This window comes from Eptatretus burgeri, chromosome 1 (genome assembly GCF_056783735.1).
Source record: "Eptatretus burgeri isolate ZD-2024b chromosome 1, Ebu_testis_v1, whole genome shotgun sequence".
Classification (NCBI taxonomy): domain Eukaryota; kingdom Metazoa; phylum Chordata; class Myxini; order Myxiniformes; family Myxinidae; genus Eptatretus; species Eptatretus burgeri.
Genome location: NC_140961.1, coordinates 89,241,697 through 89,259,695, shown reverse-complemented (window position 1 = coordinate 89,259,695; position 17,999 = coordinate 89,241,697). Strand labels below are relative to the sequence as shown.

The window sequence follows — 17,999 nt, the reverse complement described above, 5'->3', positions numbered from 1 at the left end:
GATCGAGTCGCACACTGTTGGTCCGCAGTGCTTCAGAAGAACCCTACAGTGTCTAACCACACGCTCATGAGCGCCGAACCGCAAACCATGGAGGTTAACCCATTCCCCTTTAATCTCTCTCTTTCTCTTTCTCTTTCTCTTTCTCTTTCTCTTTCTCTTTCTCTTTCTCTTTCTCTTTCTCTCTCTCTCTCTCTCTCTCTCTCTCTCTCTCTCTCTCTCTCTCTCTCTCTCTCTCTGACGGTCTTTTCCCACCGCGACATCTGCGACATCCAACTTGGTGTGATGCTCCTCCAGGCCATATTATTATTCACCAAACATATCCCCGTGGAATTTTCCTTTCCCCTTTTAATCTGTGTCCCCTCTTGTGCCCCCAAAAATGTCATTGTTACCTCCGCCACCAAAGGTGAAGGAGGTTATGTTTTCATCCCTTTCCGTCTGTTTGTTTGTTTGTGCAGAAGATATCTCAAAAAGTAGTGGATGGATCCGGATGAAATTTGTGGACAGGTTTGTTGTGTGATCAGGACAAACTGATTAGATTTTGGTGAAGATCCGGATCTGGATCTGGATATAAAATGACCGTTTTTAAAGCCATTTTTCCCTGCTGTGCAGGGGGTTGGCTTTTTCTTGAGGCAATGTTTTATGGCCGGATGCCCTTCCTGACACCAACCCTGGTCGCCTCTTACGACACACAGGGATATGGTACACCTATTCTAACCGGGGCATACACCGGGACCAGTACACTGGCACTCATTTCGTCGACCTCGGAAGGATGACAGGCTGAGTCAACCCCCTGGTGTTAATTCAGCAGCCAACGGGGCTTGAACTCAGGACCCTGGGATCCCAAGCCGCCACCCTAACCACTAAGCCAACACCAGGCTTCGGATCCGGATCTGGATACGAGAATTATTTAATAAAGTGATTCTTCACCATTGTGAGATCAGGCCAAAAACGACATCGTACTGGATTCCATGAAATTTCACGAATCTTTTGGGCCCGAAATGTTCTCGTGGATCAGACATTACGAGGCGGAGGTGTGTGATCGTCCGAGTGCCCTTCGAGTTTTTATTCATCTTGTTCTCTCATTTGGTCACCTATTTTATTCATTTTCCCCTCCATTCGTGTTCCTTGTTGTCTCATTTTTGATTTTTTGTTCTTTCATTTGTTCATTATTTTAATCCAATTGTGCCATTAATATAATTAATTGACACATGGCCTGGGGGGACATCCCGCCCCTTCCTGACGAGAGTGCTTTACGACATGACGTAAATGGCGCCTGGGAAAACTCCTGCTCTCACTCTCGTCGACCCATTCTTACCCTTGCCTCCTCATTGGGCCTCACCCTCGACTCACCTCTTTCATCCTCGCTGCCCCCCCCCCCAATCGCTCACACCTGTAACACCATCTCCATCCAGCTCCCAGCACATGGACTATTTAACAAGTGAATCAAACACCTTTTGCCATTGTCTGCAGTCACCCCAAGAGCACCTGAAAATAATTATCTTTTCTCAACACAAACTTCTGCATTTCGAATGAACCACCAATTATTTATCGTGGAGAGAACGTAGACATACATGTATCATGGACTCCTCTGAGAGAACCTGACCGAGGACACCAAAACTTTCAGAGTTCCCCCACCACAATCCCCCTTTAACCGTCATCCCATAATACCCACCACCATCCCACACCCCTATCCACAATCTCTCCATTATCCCCCATCATCCATTACCCTCACAATACTCACCATCATCCCCCCCCCCCCCACAATCTCCCATCACCCAAACAATACCTACCACCATTCTCCACCTCCCCTCCACAATCCCGCATAAACCATCATACCCACAATATCCACCACCATCCCACCCCCTACCCCTCCACCAACAATCACCCCCATCCCACACCCACCATTCCATCACACCCACAATGCCCACCACCATCCCCCACCCCCAACACAACCCCCATCAACAATCACCCCCACCCCCTCCCCCAACTCCATCACCACCACAATACCCCATCTCGCACCCCCTCCCACCATGCTCTCACAATCCCCCATCACCCCCACAATACCCACCACCATCCAACACCCTCTCTCCCCTCAAGCACCACTCCACCCTCCACTGGGGTAGGACATTGACAAGGCACGACTCAGCATGGACATGGCACGACACAGCACAACGGAACAAACACAACAGCACGAATATAACACGACACAGCACCACAGCACGGACATGGAACGACACAGCACCGTAGAACAAGCACGGCACAGCATCGCAGCACAAACACAGCACAGCACCATAGCACGAATATGACATAACACAATGAACATGACACAACACCACAACACAACAAAGCACAGCACAAACATGGCACGACACAGAACCGCAGCACGGACATGGCACAACTATGACACAACACAGCACAGCACAGCACCACAGCACGAATATGGCATGACACAATGAACATGACAACACCACAGCACGAATATGACACGACACAATGAACATGACACAACACCACATCACAACAAAGCACAGCACAAACATGGCACGACACAGCACCACAGCATGAATACAACCTGACTGCACCACCGCATAGACACAGCACAACAGCATGAATATCGCATGAATAAGGCATGACAGCTCCACAGCACAGACACGGCACGGCCACAGACAGAAATGGCGTCAAGGGAAAGTATGAAACAGGAGGATCCCGGACACCTGGTCATCCATAACAACCAACACATCCAAGACATCCAAGACAAGACACCTGAGGATAACATCCAAGACAAGACACCTGAGGATAACATCCAAGACAAGACACCTGAGGATAACATCCAAGACAAGACACCTGAGGATAACATCCAAGACAAGACACCTGAGGATAACATCCAAGACAAGACACCTGAGGATAACATCCAAGACAAGACACCTGAGGATAACATCCAAGACAAGACACCTGAGGATAACATCCAAGACAAGACACCTGAGGATAACATCCAAGACAAGACACCTGAGGATAACATCCAAGACAAGACACCTGAGGATAACATCCAAGACAAGACACCTGAGGATAACATCCAAGACAAGACACCTGAGGATAACATCCAAGACACCTTGTCGGCCTGGGATGCTGGGACCAAGCATTCATCGCCCATTTTGTCTGTAGCGTCCGAGTGTGCCAAGGCGGTGTCGGCTGCCGGGCGATGACGTGTATGTCTGTTCAATTTATACAACTGATTTATCAATGACTACAAAATCCCTCCCTTATAAATCGTCAATTCAACTGAAAAAAAACAAAACCTACCAATCAGTAGTGAACATGTGACCGGCGTTTTCATTTTCACTACTTTCACCTCCATCTTCACTACCACCATCTTCGTCTGAATTGCTTGCACAAGGATCTAAACGATAAGGCTCCACAATTCTCCTGAAAGCATTTCCATCACAAATTTTGTCTCGAACATTTTCTTCAAAATCCTCCTGATCAGATTCAACTCACTGAGAACCTTCAGAGTTGCTTATGATTGTGGAATCAACATCAGAATCCGAGCTCGAAATACACTGTTTCTCCATGTAAAGCCACCTCCGAAATAGAGTTTCTCAACAACAAAAAAATTGTGTTTGTGTTCCCCTTTAATTGTGTTACATCACATTGATATCCAACAACCGATTTCTTAAGTTCTGAATTTCTGGTATTCGGAAGGAGCAGAATGCCTGGTGTTGGCTTAATGATTCCAAAGTCAAGTCCTGCTTGAATACGTCACCAATGTGCGTTGACAATGTGTTGTATCAGCTGTCTTTGTCAGGGAGATGCTGTCTCATGGCAGGTGGGACTTGAGCACTCAGCCATCTGTGCATTATTCAAACATGGCATATAGCGGTGACTCCAACTGCACTGCTCGTAGAAGTACAGCAGACGTTATTGCTCAAAAACAAGACGTGCAGATACTGATAGATAGCTATACTTCGAAAACATCACCACCCATGTCGTGAATCCGCCACACAACAACCATTGTAATGGATGCTTGTTCGGTTCAACATATCTCCATCGAGATGACTGACATGCGGTACATGACACCTAGAAAATGCACACAATAAGCATCTCCATCTCCATGATCCACAGGTAGGGGAGAGGTAATGGACCTGTCCAATCATATCACTGCTCGACATTCTTATCAGACAGTTGGACTGTCATCGCGCCAGATGTTTGACGTTGAGTCCGAACGAACAACATGCAATTATTGTGTAATGATGCAACGATGGAAAATGTAACAGCAAAACGGAGAAAGCAGTCGGTGTCGTTTTCACTCAACTTTTTAAAGGGCAAGATCTTCCAGCACGATTGTGTGAGCCTCCTCAAGACTGGTGTGGTTGACCACACAACAAAGTTAATGCAGCTATTGTCACACAATTGCAGCTATTATACTGCAATTATACTGCAATTATTATAATGCAATAATTGCAGCTATTATACTGCAGCTACAACACACAATATAATGCAGTTGACCACACAACAAAGCTATTACAAGGATCACAGTTGAATAGTACAGCACATAAATTACATATATATATATATATATATATATATATATATATATATATATATATATATATTTATATATGTTGATGAAAAACAGTGTTAATCTGAAATGTGAACATCTACCCTCCCTCTCTATCTGCCTTACTCCTGCGCTCCCCTTATATTGATTGCCTCATTTCCCCATATTCCAACCGCAGCCCATCTCATAGGTTTTCATCTTGAATTCATTCAATGTCCAAGCTTCTTTAATCTACATTCTGGGGCTGTTTGATATCCTCACCAAATCCACCTCTTGCCCCGAGTGACAAGCTCATTGCCCCGACTGCAGTCAATGCTTTCCCAGCCTGCCCTTTTCAAGCTTTGCATGTTCTTTTAGACTTTTTTTTAATTCTCAATTTCTTTCCTTTAACTCTTCAATTATCCTACCTCTTCCTTTGTTCCTTTCCTTTTATAGTCAATACATGATGTGAAACTGGTAAATATGAGAATGACTGAAATAATTAATTATTTACTTGGTTAAAAGTTTGAGCTATTGCTTATACGATGTTGCACGTGGAAATTAAAAGAAGTTTCAATTTTCTTCTGCGTCTTTACCATTCATATGACTCCACACAGAGCTTCCGAAAACTCACAGAGATGGAAATTACCACAATGAAATAGAAACAAAAATAGCTACAAAAAATGATGGACACGACTAAATGGAGATGGAGGTATATCCTTTATGTCTGAAAAATACTCTGGAACTGAGAGTGCTGTGAGATGTGGTGATACCATCTCCGACTTTTGTAACAGGAGTTGGTCAGGGGGCTGTACTGGCCCCCACTCTTTTCAGCGCTTGGACAGACTGGATTCTGAGGAGGATGTCAGAGAGATCAAGCTGCAGTGCATCCTTTGGGAATGTCAAGATCTCTGACGTTGATTTCGCAGATGATGCAGTCATCTTTGCGGAGACTCCAGGTATCCGTTTTGGGGGCCCTCGAGGTGCTGAATGAGGTGTTGGAGCCCCTGGGATTCCAGGTTTACTGGGTCAAAACTAAGATCCAGGCTTTCAATGACATTTTGGATGCTGCTGTCCTGACTGTGCCTGTTTGTGGTGAGGATGTTGAGGTTATGGAGAGATTCACTTACTTTGGCAGTGATATTCATGTCTCTGCTGGCTGTGAGTCAGAAGTCAATATATATTTGGGTCGGGCCTGGGGAGTCATGGATTCACTGGATAAAGGGGTCTGGTGCTGCCAATACCTGTGCAGGAGGACGAAAGTCCGAGTCTTCAGGTCCTTGGTGCTTCCAGTCTTGCTCTATGGATGTGAGATTTCGACTCTGACCAGGGATCTGAGACGGAGACTTAATTCCTTTGGTACCAGGTCTCTTCTGAGAATCCTTGGGTATCGCTGGTCAGACTTTGTGTCCAATGAGTGGTTGCTGACAAGAACTCAAATGAGATTTGTTATCTGCATAGTGCGTGAGCGTCAGCTGCAGCTGTATGGACATGTGCCTCGTTTTCCTTACGCTGATCCTGCTCACCAGATTCTATCAGCGAGGGAGCCTTATGAGTGGAGGAGGCCAATTGGCCAACCACATGCCTCGTGGTTGCAGCAGTTTGACCAGCATCTCAAGGAGATGGTCATAGGCCAGGCATCTGCTGGGGGGATGGCCAGATGGAGGCCCCTGGGGTACTGACAGGAAATGGATGCAGCGACATGCTGCTCCCATATCTGACCTAACCTGACCTTTATACAGGATGGTGATAGATAAGGTCTCCAATGCTCATGGGTGAGATGGACTTCAGAATCTCACTTACCCTTTGAACCCGAGCAGTCATTTTACCCGCTGCTATTCCAACCTCCATATACCTGAGCAGCCGTTTTTCTGGTGACTAGTCAAACCTCCACATACCCTGGCGTCCAGTTTACCAGCCACGATTCAGACCTCCGTATACCCTAGTGGCCGTTTTACTGGCAGCTATTCAAACCTCCTTATACCTGAGTAGCTCGATTTTTCTCCAGGGAGTCCAGGGTGGGAGAGCCAAATATCCAAGGGGCTCAGGGTTCAAAGCGTTAATTCCAGTCTCCATCAGCAAACTGGAAGTTTTAACATAATGTCCAGACTTCAGATTTTGGCAGAATGCAAGACATTGCTTTGTTGAATGAAGCAGAAGATAAACATTCATTATGAAGTGATGGGAATTTCTATTGTGTAGTGCTCTCTATGATTCTATACTTGGAGTGGGGCTTTGGCTTTCGTAGTTGGCCTTTCTCGATTTCAAACAGGAGCATGGTGAGATATTTGAAGTCCGTAATAAATTACTTTGAAGTGGAAATGAGAATAAGTGAGAATAATCCACCATTTTATACTTTTTGGGGAATACAAAGTCAAAGTTCATGGTCGAGCTGGAGCACAGAATGGATCAGCCTGCAACAGAACAACAGGAACAGAAGAAAGAGAGGGGGGAGGGGAAACACCAGCAACAGGGTTGATGGACAGAATAGAGGGAGATTGTATAAATAAGGGATGTGAGGATGAATGAGCAAGGAGGAGGGGAGTATGCATGGGTTAGACAAGAAGGATAGAGAAGCAAATTCCATGGGGAGGAGGACATTCCTCCATAGGAATGCCCCGCTGAGTGCAGTGAGAAAATCCGCACCATTGTTACGACATTGCTGGTACGCAGAGCACCCTGGGAAGTGACAGCACTTCCCTCGAGCTCAGTGGCTATGTTTGTCTCATCTAACAGTCTTGTGTTGTCTTGTATGTCCATGTATGTAAGTGGCAGCTCCCACTACAAGCCTTAGATTGTGTATATGAAAAGCTCTCAGGAATGAAAAACTGGAAATGTGGAAAGAGGTCAGCTTGGGGGAAGGTTAACAAGGGGAGAAAAGATCATGGTTTTGGATTGGGGATGATCTGAGATGGTGGAGAACAGCTATCTTGAAGACCTGGAGGAAGAATGAGATTTAAGAAAATGTGAAAGTTGATTCCACAGGCAAGAAAAACAAGAGGAACGAATGAGTTGTTGGCTGAATGTAACAAATGATGGAGTTGTTGTGCTCTGATGAAGGATAGTGCTTGAAGTATCAGCTTCTTGCTTCCCATGGCAATGAGCATACTGTTACATTTGTTGGGTTGGGGCAGTAGTTGGATATAAAGCCTTAACCACCATTGTTTCTTGGGTCATCTTAAGATTTTTGAACCCTGTAATAAGTGCATGTGGTTAGGTTAGGTTGTCTGTGGACCATCACAAGCACAAGTGGATAGTATTATATAATGTAGATGGTAGATAGGGTAAGTTGTCTCATCCTTGTGTTCCTTTCTGTGAATTAGGCAAGGCTGGACAAGTGGAGGCGGCTATGTTTACGTTTGTTTCCCACCTACAGGTGGAAAGGGGGTGGGGTATGGGGGGAGATAACTCCTCCCAGCTGTCCCTCAGCGAGTGGGAGGCAGGCTGATTCATGATTGGAGGAACCACTGCATACACCAAGTATGGATTTGACAATATCCACCAGTTGGACTTAGTTCCAGATAAAGAGAAGAATTAGGAACAACGGATGTGAGTTTAACTTGAGTTGTGGATAAGATTTTGGAGACGTTCATTAGCGATCGGATGGAGAACCATTTCAATAAGTTCAAAATAATTAAAGGTAGTAAGTCAACAATGGTTTACAAAAGGGAGGACATGTTTAACAAATATATTGTCGTTCTCTGAAGCACTTTCTGATTGGGTGGATGAGGGAACTGCAGTGGATGTAGTGTATTGTACTTTCAGAAGGTGTTTGTTGAGTTGCCGCGTAGGACATTGTTAGCGAGAGTGAAGGCTTGTAGAGTGGTTGGTTTGGAAACTAACTGGAATGGAAACTGCCTCAGTGATAGTAAACATAGCTAATTGGTCTCAGTAAACATCGCTATATATAATAGCAAACATAGTGATTGTAAACGTAGCTTCTTTCGCTTTTGGATCTTACTATCTGCCAGGATCTTTCCTGGGAAAGCTACATTTCCAAACTGGCCTCCAAAGCCAGTTGCCGACTGGGCATCCTCCTTTGTGCAAGTTCCTCCCTTAGCACACCTCAGCTCCTGACACAGACAAAGCTTTGGTCCTCAGCCTAATGGGGTACTGTTCTCCCCTCTGGGCTGGTGCTCCTGCCTCTCACCTTTCTTGGCTTCACGCTGTGGAAACCAAGGCATTTAGGAATTTAGGACCATTGGTATCTCATGCGGTGAGGCTGAGTCTTTGGGCCTCTCACCACAGGCAGGTCGGTGGTCTTCCTCTCTTCTACCATCGCATCTCTGATCTCACCCACCCCGGCTCTGTCTGCAATATCCCCCCTCTCCCCCCATATTCCGCAGGGCACTCAAGGTGCACTGGCAAGCCCCTTCTGGTAAAACTACCAAAATCACGAATCACTGCTCACCTTCACTCTTTCATTCCTCTTTTTCCCCACCTTCGGAGCAAACTCCCACACTCTTCAATCCCGCCATTCCCTCCAGGTCTTAAAACAGCTGTTCACCACCACCTCTTATCTTCCCCCATCCAAAACCACGATCTCTTCGACCCCCATTAATCCACCCCAAACCCACCTCCTTCAAATTCACTGCTTTCCTTCCTGAAAGTTCCCTGTCATGTAAGGTCCTGAAAATCCCTGTGGTGTCCATCTTGTGTACCCCGTTTACCCCACCCCATCCCTCTCTCTTCCACAGATCTCCTAATGTCTCTGTTCCACACTGTTTTGTCCTTCCCTCTCCCACCCCTCTTCTCCCCTGCCCCCCCCTTGTGGTGTGTTATGTGTGTTAGCTCTCATATGAGCCTCAACAATGTATAGAAAAATATATGGAGTGGATGTGAGTGAAAGGATGACTGTCTTGGAGGAAACTCGTAAGTCCTGGTGTACCAGAGGGATCAGTATTGGGACTTTACATATTTCATATGATAATTATTCATAATTTATATCAACTATTTCTAAAGTGGGGTTTGGAGTTGGCATTCTAAATATGCAGATTATGCAGAGCTTGGACATAAGGCACAGAGCAGAGAGGGGTGATCAGATTCAGGAAAGTAAAGATACCTTTATAGATTCAGGAAAGTCGAGATCAGATACTGCACCAGCCAAAGTGGCTTAATGGTTAGAACAACTGCACTGAGTCTGGGAGGTTGATGGTCTTTCCAAGATGACCTTGTTATCAAAATTCACCTTTTTCACCATAATTTTGAAACAAAAGGAGTTATGGAGGTACAACCAGTGTCTATACCCCCTATTTCAAGGGAGATTATCCTGATGATTTCAAAAGCCAGGAGGAGGGCCCCTCTTGTGCCTTGAAGGTTTGCTGTTGGGAGAAACCTTCAAGGCACAGGTGAACAAGCTCTGTGTGACAATCACGTCAATGGGTAATCCCTTTATCGAGGTAACAAAGTAGGTAATGCCACTTGATAGTCATGTCTCTGTGGAACAATTTGTGGGAGACAACTTCCGCAACATGGAAAAGCTTGGAAAAGAAAAGTGCAACGAGTATCTCAAGCTTGTTCGAGTCAAACATAAAAGGTCCATTGATGAGCTCATCAAACGGAATAACATCTTCATCTTTAAACAGCACTGAAAGGCAGTTGTCCTGAAACAACTTGCCTTTGCTTCATGGAAAGCAAACCCGACTGAGGGCAATCTCAGTTCCTTCCACAAAGCTCGGAACAAGTGTGTATCCACCCTCAGGAGAGCCAGTAAACAGCATCTTTCTCATCTCAACTCTGAACTCTCAAACCTCTCTCCCTCCTCTAATTCCAGGTGGTGGCCAATCAAATCTGTTTCTGGTGAATGTTCCCCCTCCATCCCCTCCCTTACCTCAAATGGCCGCACTGCTGATACCGCACGTGAAAAAGCTGAATGCCTAAACTCGGTGTTTGCAGCTAAATCTTGTGTCCAAAACCCATCACTTTCTCTACCCACCTTAACGAGTCGCACCCAACTGTCCCTGAGCTCTGTGGCCTTTTCTCCTGACAAGGTGCAGAGCTTGCTGTCAAACCTCGATTCAGATTCTGCAACTGGTCCAGATGGCATCAGCCAACGTGTCCTAAAAACCTGCTCCTCTACTCTTGCTCACCCCCTCTCTGTTCTATTCAACCTCTCATTTTCTCAAGGTCATCTGCCATCTGCTTGGAAATGAGCAAACATCACTGTCTTGCATAAAAGAGGTGCAAAAGCAGATCGCTGCAACTACAGACCAATCAGCCTTCTCCCAATCATCAGCAAGGTTATGGAATCTATCATCACTTCAGACATTAAATCCTTCCTCTTCTCCAATCACTTGATTTCCGATCATCAATTTGGTTTCAGAACAGGTCACTCTATGCTGGATATGCTTCTTATACTCTTCCAACAATGGATGAAGGTACTCAATGCCAGACATGAAATCAGAGCCATATTCCCAAGGCGCTCAAGGTCCGCCAACAACCCCCTTCTGGCAAAACTACCAAAATCACGAATCACTGCTCACATTCACTCTTTCATTCCTCTTTTTTCCCACCTTTGGAATAAACACCCACACTCCCTTCAATCCCATTCTTCCCTCCAGGCCTTCAAAACAGCAGTTCACCACCACCTCTGATCTTCCCCCATCCAAAACCTCGATCTTTTCTACCCCCGTTAATCCACCCCAAACCCACCTCCTTCAAATTCCCTGCTTTCCTTTCTGAAAGTACCTGTAATGTCCATCTTGTCCACCCCGTGTTTCCCACCCCATCCCTCTCCCTTCCACAGATCTCCTAGTGTCTCGGTTCCCCACTGTTTTGTCTTTCCCTCTCTCACCCTTCTTGTTTCATGATCCTCTTGTTGTGCATTGTGTGTTAGCTGTCGTACAAGCCGCGACAATGTATACAAAAAAAATACAAGCCCACTGTAAGAAGCAAATCAAAGGCCAAGCAACAAATGGAAGACATTAAGAGTAACTCCAATCGCTTTAGCCAGTTGTTCATCTACCGGTAAGTGCGCCATGGAAACCTGGAAGAGTTCTTTATGCATGAAAACCACTCATGGCCTCCATCTATGAGTGATCGTGGCAAACTTCGATTACCAAGTTATAAGTCCCAACTACTGGATCTCTTAGACTGTGAGAAACCAGAAGCTCCATCCAACTTTCATGCCAAAGTATTTGATGGTCCATCAGTGGTACATTCACTTCTAAGAGGACATGCTTCACCATTTGGCCAGCACATATAGGAGAACTTCAGACACTGGACCAATCATCAACTTCAAAACTGTAAATGAATTGATGTGTTATGGGATGTGAACAAGAATGACAGGCTGAAGGAGGCCACCCATGAGAAAAGAGGAAAGAGAGTGCAGAGAAAAGTTTCTTCACAGCCAAAACTGCCAAATGACTTTGGCCAAATGACCCAACTAACAAAGAAGAGTTGTTTGCCCTACTTACAGAAGATGTAGCTATCACTGACTATCCACAAGATAAAGTCGTCCATATTACCTCTGGCCAACCAGTTGTGACAAAGGGCAGTAGTGAGCAGATGCCAGATTCTGACCATGAGGAGGCAGACACAAGAATGTGTCTTGATGTTGCAGATGCTGCGCAAAAGGGACCAAGGGTTATTTTGATCAGCACAGCAGACACAGCTGTTGTGGTCACTCTTATTGACATAAATTTCCAAATGACAAGGCTGCACCCCAGTATTCAGCTCTGGGTAGCATTTGGCAAGGAAAATACTCTCGTTACTTCCATATCAATTCCATCTGTCCCAAGCTCGGGGAAGAAAGGTGCTGTGCCCTTCCATTTTTTCATGCCAGTACTGGGTCAGATATGACCTCTCAGTTTTTAGGTATGGCAAATAAATCATGCTGGGAAGCTTGGAAGTCATTTCCACCGGTGACAGAGGCATTCGTGTATCCTACCGTCAATCCTTTTGAGCTGTTACGTGCTGCCTCCAGATCTCGAGATGTGTGCCTCTTGAGTACCCCGAGGGGGAGCATGGCAGACAATAAAAAAAACGATAACTTTAAACTTTTCAATCGATTGACAACCAGGTGAACCAGCGACATACAACAGAAGGAATTTTAAAATGCATTTTATGTAAAACCCACTGTTAAATGCACTAATATCTATCAGTAAGAATGTAATCACAATTCATCAGTCACTGTAAACCTCCACACAGGAAAGTACAAGTCAAGGTCAGTGCTTATTCAAAGCAAAGTTGCACACATATATTTCAATGCAGTTTCCAAATCCTTCAACAATTCTTTACAAAGGCAATTACTCTCTTGACAAAGGCAACTTTACATTCTCATGTTAAAACACCCCCCTTTTACCCGGATTCATGCCGTGAACCAACGTTAACATTTTGTAAGTGTCGGAATGTGAAATTAAACCTCTTGCCGTGTCAAACAAGGATGCTGATCTGTGAACCTTTTGCCATGTGTAGTTTTGCCATGTTGATGAAACAAATACGAATGTGGATGGTCGTGCAGAAACGAACCTCGCAGATTAGCGGTCAGCTGTGAGTGGAGAGCGTGTGAACCCCGCAGAGATGGTCCTCTTGTATGGATCTTTCCACGTTTCGAGCCGAACCACGAGAAGGTAGGTGCGAGGTGGTTGTAGGGACGACCTTGGCACATGCTGTGTTGGCCCTTCGTGAGCACAACCGATTAGCTAGCAAGAGTGAAACCGTATACCAGGGCAGTGGTCACCGTGTGCTCAGTGCAAAAGCTCACGAGACCATCGCTGCCTGTCACCCACTGTGCCCAGCACTCTACCGTTCTAAATCTCCATACGCTGCTAGAGCTGGATCTCCGTGTCACCTATAAGATCACCACCGAATCGTATCTGCTTCTCCTTCCTTCGATCTCTCCTTCGAGCTATTCTCACCTTCTTTCTTTCTTTCTTTCTTGCCTTCTCACGATGGCTCCTTGCCTCACATTTTTATGGCAAACTTGCAAGGTCAATCTCATAGCAAGGCGGCACTGTCTGAATCCAAAGATTGACCACAGCTTAACCATAGGTTGAGAGCATCGGTTTTAACAACAAAACTTTCAGCAACTATTCACACCATGTAATGCCCCGGTTGACACAAGCACTCAACCTCAACACCGGTCATCTTCAAAGGTACGTTGATCATCCGTCTCGATGTCCGTTGCTCATGACGCATACCGATGTCTGTGCGCGAATCCTTTGTCCCACTTTATATCTTCTTTCATTACTTCTCTGAAACTCGAGTTACTTTTTGTCCTCAAATTATCAGAATCATGTCTTTAACACAAAACTTAACATTCCCAATCATATAGGATTTATATCAGATTTAATAATCTGTAACAGAGCCAATGAGTGTCAATTTGCGATACTTCATATCATAGAGAACTTTACATGCACTCTTTATGATAGCTCATCATGCTCAGGTAATGTAAATTACCTACGAAGGGAATTGTTTCCATGAAAGATTGCAATGATGCAAAACCTGCCACGAACACAGGCTTCTTTGATTGAACATACAGATTGAACTATTTATCAGGCTAGAATCTGGCTGAGGTGCATGAAAGCTGAGCAGAACTTTCCTCATCCAGAGAAATTTGGTTGGATATAAAAAGGACAACCAATGGCAACCTCTTTGGACCACATTACCAGAAGCCTCAAAAACTTGTCCACAACTGATCAACTGTGGATGCAAGGCCGAACCTATGTGTACAAGAAGATATGTTTGTAGAAGTACAGGATTCAAACGCGGTGCCAATGTATAGGACTTTGCAATGACTGAAATGTTGAGAAGTTATGACAGTGAAAGTGCTGATTCAAACATACAAGAAACATTACATACTTCAGGGCATTGAATTAGAAAGTTGAGACACATGCGTCATCTCTTCCTTTAAATTTGAGGGTACTTATTGAGTACCCTCACCATTATTTGAGGGTACACCATTGCAGTACTTAAAGTGTGATTGCTCAGTAATTGCTTGCAATATTTTCCTGAATCAGCTCATGCGGGATCATAATTACAATAACAACATAATGCTCTTAAAGAACGACCCTGAAATTGTGGTCATTGAGATTCGTTTCATCTCTATATGCCCTGTAGTTTAAAAGTTACAGCAAAAGGTGATTTTGATAATGTTGGTGGTAGCCCCTTCCTCTCCCATGAATATGGTCAAATATGAGATTATTCATCATAGCACCAGTATCAGCACAAAGCATGACCTTGACATAGTGGGTGTCGACACTGGTTGCACCTCCAAAAAGCCCTTTAGATTCAAAATTAAGGTGAAAAAGGTGATTTTTGATGGCAGCAATGGCCATCTTGGAAAATCCAAATCCAGGTGTCATAGGTCGAACACCTCCTCCTCAGACAATGTTTTTTTATATAACCTAACTGACAACTGTACCAAATTTTGAGCTTCGGTCCAGCATGGAACAATTTTTTTTTTCTAAGCCACTGAACTACTTAGTTACTGGACTAAGAATAGCCATAGCATAATGGAGGAGCCAGATGAATGGGACTGTGGAACCTTCTGGACTCATCTCTCAGACAGCTAAGATAAGGGATGAGGTGTCTTCTGATTTTCATTCAGTGAACAGTCCTGCAAAATTATCATGAACAAGAAGCGGGGTCATAACGAGTCTTACGTGTGATTCGGCTTTACCAGTATCCTTCAAAAGGGTGTAACAAAGCCTCAGTGTATTGTGTGTATGTAAAATCTGTCAGAGGAATCAAGGAAACCACCAAGCAAGCTGGAATGCCATATAAAAACACACCATCCTGAAATGGAGAACAAAGATGTCACATTCTTCAACTGAGGGAAGAGAATGTAAAGTGGCAAAGGCTGGACACTTGTGGTGCTTTGCACATCACCAACCAATCGACACTGAAATCAAGTTATGAGGTTTCCCTTCTCCAGGTGCAGAAAAAGAAGACACACACCATTGCAGAAGAGATCATCATTCCAGCAGCAAAAACCATGGTTCACAATATGCTTGGCGAGCAGGAAGCTTGGTTGTTGAATCAAGTCCCATTGAGTGATTCAACAATGAGCCGACACCATGGCAGGAATATCATGGAGCATGTTAAGGCAGATCTTGGCTGCCGAAGCATGGACATTTAACTCGATGGGAGCAAAGATACTGCCTCTTGCTCAACTGATTGCATTATCTGAAAGAGGATTTCTTGTTTTGCTTACCTCTTGAGGAGCACACCTGTGCAGGTGACATTTTTTTGGAAGGTGCAAGATTGGTAAGAAACATAAATTTCCATGGCTGAAGCTGTAACAACAGATGGTGTGCCATCCGGGTTTCAAGTCTTACTGTGCAACATTGATCTAAATATCACTAGTCTGCACTGCAATTTGCATCAAGAAGCTCTTGCAGCAAAAATGATACCTGACAATCTGAAGGTTTTGGGAATTGCTGTAAAGACTAACAACTACATCAAAGCAAATGCCTTAAAATTACAACTGCTTGTCCTGCTGCGCCACGACATAGTGGGTAAAGACCAGGACATACTGCAGCCCAATACAAAATACTCCTCCACATGGATGTGTGCAAGCTTTCATGAGGCAAGGTTCGTGACCTCATTTTTGAGCTCCGATCCGATCTGACACAACTCAATTATAGAGGGAGCAGAAGAAGGTGCAGTTACTTCCAAACTTTGAAAATGCAACCTGGCTGTTGAAGTTGGCATATTTAGTCGACATTGTTGGCATCCTCAGCATATTGAATACGGTGCTGCAGGGGTAAGAGCTGACCATCATTGAGGCAACAGAGAAAATTCATGCCTTGAAGGACAAGCTTGACCTTTGGGTCATAAAATTGGAAATGTCCCATTTTGCAGCCTTCCTTACACTGGCCCAGTTTGGAGAAGAGGCAGAGGTGGATCCAAGCGAGATGAAAAGCATGATTTGTGCCACCTTGCACAAACTCAAAATAGAATTGGAGCCCCACTTCCATGGTACACAGGTTTCAAAGACTCTTCTTTGTTAGTCAAAACCCATTTGTGTGCCAATTCGCTGCTGTGGAGGAGGATGACATTCAATAAGAGCTCCTGGAGTTATGCCGGGATGGAGATGACAAAATGCTAAACAAATCCTGTTTGACTTTGATCGAATTTTGGTTCAAGATGAGGAGCAAATATTCGCAAGTTTGCAAGGTAGTTACGCAAATCCTAGTCATTGCATCCACCAACTTATCTGTATAAACTTATGTTCTCAAATGTAGTGGTGATTAAATCCAAAATCAGAAACAGGTTAATCGATATCGAGAGCGAAATTTGGTGCTCACTTTGGACTAGACCCCAAATTGACATGTTATGTGTAAAAACGAAATAGAAATGGCCAGATTCCAGATTTCTTTTACCCTGTAGTAGCGATTTATGTGCAAAAAATTCCCATTTGTACATCTGTGCACCTTTGCAGCGATGATAGGTGGTCGACCCAACCAAATATCTGGACGTAGGGGTCATTGAGCAAATCTGTCTGAGAAAAACTTCTTTAAGCTGACCTGCTAGCTCCGTTGTTTGATTGAAGATGGTGCAGGAAGGAATGACACTTTGGCAGCCAGAGCCGTGTACGACCCCCCCCCCCCCAAGCAGGCATGCACCCTGGTCAATACTGGGTCTCACAAGCGGTATTTCCGAAATTCCCTCCTTGTGAAGGCGTTCACAGTAAATGGTTGCACATAAATAATTTTCACCTCTGTTCAAAATTTCAAGGGCTAACCACTAAACTACTTCTGGTGAACGGACCACAGCGAGGTATTTTGGACCGTCAGTGGCAACGGTACACATTTCTTTCAGGATAGCAAATTAAACTTCTGAGAGCGTGCCCAGACCGCCGTTCATTACACTCCTCACTTCTTCCATAGTGCCTTATCTCTTCCTTCATCCTCCCTTCTATTTCTTGTCTCAATTGTGCACAATAAACTGACGGCATTTTAATTAAACTTCAACTTAAAAACAAAAATTCATCCTGGCAATTATGACAGATAGAAAAACCTTTGCATCATTTAATTTGTTACATCAAAACCACGTATGAATTATTACCTGCATCAGATGTTCGGTCAAACATGATCCCCGCCTCCTGTCGTGATTGCACAGTGTGTGGGATACTTATACAACCAGCCACACGCACAGCACAGTATGTCCTGACAAAGCATTCCTGCTCGGGCAATTTTATTACATTATGCAATCAAAACACTTCCTCATCAGGTCGAAATATGTTGGCTTCAACGAATTATCTTATCATGGTTAAATTATAGAAACAATCTCAACATTTGGTATTATTTTCCTTTACTTCATAATATGCATGTTGCAGATTTAAATCCCATTGTGCATGTTGTTTTTGGGGGTTTTTTTTTTTTAAACTTCCTTCCTTTACATTTAATTGCCAAAACAAAATCATTGTAACTGCAATATTGGTGAAATGAGTTCTGATTAGTTGTAATTTTTTCATGAATATGCAATGGACAAAAGTTTGCTCGTCACTTACGAAAAGCAA

General features: G+C 44.3%; 1 pseudogene; it reads left to right on the top strand.

The window, feature by feature from the left end:
• Positions 1–9,948: 9,948 nt before the first annotated feature.
• LOC147034930 (uncharacterized) lies at positions 9,949–13,331 on the top strand (annotated as a pseudogene).
• Positions 13,332–17,999: the final 4,668 nt, after the last annotated feature.